The sequence below is a fragment of the Microtus ochrogaster genome, chromosome 5 (assembly GCF_000317375.1).
Source record: "Microtus ochrogaster isolate Prairie Vole_2 chromosome 5, MicOch1.0, whole genome shotgun sequence".
NCBI classification, from domain to species: Eukaryota; Metazoa; Chordata; class Mammalia; order Rodentia; family Cricetidae; genus Microtus; species Microtus ochrogaster.
The window spans coordinates 21,452,811-21,456,605 of record NC_022012.1 but is presented as its reverse complement, the minus strand read 5'-3'; positions in this window follow the sequence as shown (position 1 = coordinate 21,456,605).

Below are 3,795 nucleotides of genomic sequence, written 5' to 3'. Positions count from 1 at the left end.
TCAGAGACCAGGAGAGCTGCTCACCAGTGTGGCTGGAGGGCTCAGAGACCAGGAGAGCTGCTCACCAGTGTGGCTGGGGGGCTCAGAGACCAGGAGAGCTGCTCACCAGTGTGGCTGGAGGGCTCAGAGACCAGGAGAGCTGCTCACCAGTGTGGCTGGAGCACTGCAGGAGAACAAAGAAGGCTGGGAGATGTTGAAAAGAATGGAGTCTGTAGAGAAACAGAAGGGACACAGGAATGGCCTCAGGTTGATGAGCTAGCTGTGGGGGAACAGGGAGGCTGGTCCCCAGAGACTTCATGGTGGACAGTCTCTGTGGAGATGAATCTAGAAACTTAAGGCCTTGCTTCTATGATGTTTGGTGCAATTAAGAGGTCTGTATTTGCATGAGACAGGGGTGGGGGTAGTAGGAAGAGGAGGCAGGAAGGGAAGGAGGGAGGGAGGGAGGGAGGGAAGAAGGGAGGGAGAAGGTGGGGAAGAATTGCATGTGAAGGGAATTGGATATCCAATATCTATTCTTAAGGCATTTGATACATGTCATTGGTGAGAAGTTTTGCCAGCGTCTCAGGTTCTCAAGTTGTAACACTTGTCCATCTGATTGAAATACAAACAAGAACCCTGTCTGCATGCCCCCCGCTTGGCTTCCTTCTCTCCTACTCCACTTGTCACTTGGGCTGTGACCTCTTGTTTATACAGACCATAGTAGCTATCCTATCAATTCACCTTTGCCACTTCAAAAATAACTTCCTGGCAACTTTTTCTTATATTAAAACTCAGAGATGATTATGATTCGTTTCTCAGGACATCCAGAATTGCGCTTCTCAGCCGCAGTTATCCCTAAAGGTCCACCTAGTTAGGTGGTGCTAACTGAGCCAGGCAAGACACGCCTGAACTACACTGTACTATGCCATCCAGATGAGCCCAGAGCCCAGGAGGAGGGTCTGCCAGAAACTCATGCCTTTCAGGGGCAGCTTCCCATTACTTCACTGTTCTTTTGCCATCTTGGGCAGATCTGATGAGAGTTGCACAGACTGAAGATGTGTAGGACATTGTCACATACCCAACAGGTATGACCAGGTATACAAAGAATTCTTGTATGTTTAACCGAAAGTCACAGATCTTAAACATGTACTTGTATCACTGCAATAGAAACTAATTCCTGAAATTAAACAAACTAATTCATTTCTTGTCTGACAAAAAAAAGGAACAAGGCATCTATAACTTGGTTTTCTGTTTGAAAACCAGATAGCTAGTATCCTGGAGCACACTGGCTCTCCTCTTTTCTCTTGGTGTTACAAGCAGCTCTGAACACCCTCAAAGGAGACACACGCCATATATTCATGGCTTCATTTTGAGGCACAAAAGGAAGAGTTGCTGATCTGTGCCATGTTTTCCCCGGCAGAACTCAGAATCCGAGTGGCAGCCTTCTTTGTGGACTCTGTGGACTGTCCCCGAGAATATGCCACCATCACCCTTCAATGATTCGTCACCTTGCCAAAAGATTCATTGTGGAAAATGTGGTTCTTGGCTTCTCGCCACAACTCTAGGACACCTGGGTATACCTGTGCCTATCCGAAGCTAAAGGATTCGGGGGCAAGGTGCAGGCACAGATAGGCTGAAATGGTCCCTACTTCCATACCCTATTAGGTGGAAGACTAAAAGACAGCTAAAAATCTGCTCTCTACTGGATAGCTCAAGCCATTGCCACAACATGGACGTTTGGATCACTCCTTTGCATTGAAGTTATTATTCTTCCAACTATAGAAGGAACGGAACTAAAATCTGAAGGACAGGACTTGAAGCATTGTTATAATCTATCTCTTTTATAGGCTCCCCAATAACCCAATTTCGTTCCCATGTGAAATTATAGAGGCAGCAAATGGAATTTGGAGTTTTCCTCAAAGGATTGCATGGCTATGGATTCTAAAATAGCATAGAAGTGTTCCCAGAAGCACATAGGGTCATGGACTCAAGAATTCGGTACCTGAAAATTAGCAAGAGGTTGCTAGAAGCCAAGGATTAGAAAGGTATACAAAATCATCAGGTCATGGTTAGTGCCGGCAATAGGGAGATCAAGAACTTGAGCTCAGGTAGCATCAGCGGAAATAACTTCCCAGTGGCAAAGTAAACCCTGAACACAAATTTCCAATCACACTGTGCCAAGAATCAAGGCAGACATAATAGAGACAAGCCATTCAGCACCCAGATAGACTCTTGAGTCTGACCATGTGAGCAATTCTTATGTGCATCTGTCAATATGAGACCACAGAAAGATAGTGACCTGGTCATTTTTGTTACTATAACAGAATATTTTAATAAGGATAATATGTTTGCTTTCTATTCTTTATTATAGTTATTGCGGGGGTACATATGTGTGGCGTATGTGACTATGAGCACACATGCCACAGTGTATTGTGAAAATTAGAGGACGACTTTCAAGCGTTCATTCTCTCCCAGCATCATGGGATCTAGAAACAAAGGTAAACATTTGAAAATGAGGTTCCTTTAGCTCTGATTTAGAGATAAAAATCTAAGACCCGGTGGCTTTTTTTTTGGTGAAGGTTTGCAAGATCTAACTGTGGCTAGTGTCGCTGCGGAAGTGAAAGATTATGTTGCAAGACAAGAAGCCACAGGACAAGTCAAAGTCTGAGCTCATTCTCACAACTCAGTATCCCAGAAGCCCAGGGTCCTACAAGAACTACCTTTGTCCCTTCCAGGGTCACCTCAGTCAATGATCTAGTTCCTCTCACTATGTGACCTTAAAAGTCCCACCACCTCTTTGCCTGGTAGAGACCAAGTTTTAACATGTAATCCATTCAAGGACAAACCACAGCCACATCACAGTGGCCAAGTTCACACAGCCATAGACCTGCAAGAAGGTGGAAGTATGGGTGGGTGAGGCCTGAGCTCAGTCTTCAGCAAAGATAGAAAGAGAACAAAGGGACTCTGGGGAGTAAGTTGTGGGTCTGTGGCCTACTGGGGACAAGATCCCTTACAGCGAGCATCCCTGCTGCCCATCTCAGAGTGGACATTTGGGAAGCATTCATGGCAAGTGAATATGTAAATGTGATAATAAATTGATATGTCTAGACAGTTTATAACACAAAGATGCTTTCATGTTAGGAAAAGAGAGGCCGAGAGTTGTGGTGCACGCCTCTAATCCCAGCACTCAGGAGACAAAGGCTAGCAGATCTCTGTGAGTTCGAGGCCAGTTTGGTCTATAGAGTGAGTTCCAGGACAGCCAAGGCTACACAGAGAAACCCTATCTTGGAAAACAAAAACAAAAACAAGCAAACAAACAAAGAAAAAAGGGTGTGCTGAGGAAAGGAGACTGGCCGACTGGGGAAGGTGAGACCAAGGAGTAGGCAAAGATGAGTAACAAGAATGAGTGCTAAGGACGGGGCTAACGGAAGGTGATAAACAAGGTCTGGTCTATGGAAGGGCAGAGAAGAAAGCACCACTTTTATTTCCAATGAAGTCAAAGGCACAGAAGCTGGGAGTCAAAGAGGCCCGTGCAATGGTGTCAGGAGGAGGCTGTGATTGTGCTGTGGACCCACAGATGGACAGGCTGGGGATGGGGGAGAGAACAGGCCCTGAAGCCACAGCTGGAGAGTTTGCGGGGGTCTATTTTTGGCACCCATTCGACCCCAGACCTCTCATTCCCGGACCCCTCCACGCTTAGCTCTCCACTCCACACAAAAGGGGCCTTGTGTGGGAGTGCCAGCAGAGGCAATGCATCTTTATATCATTGCCTCCCCTCCCCAGAGCCTTGGCATGAACAGCACTCCACCAGGTGCG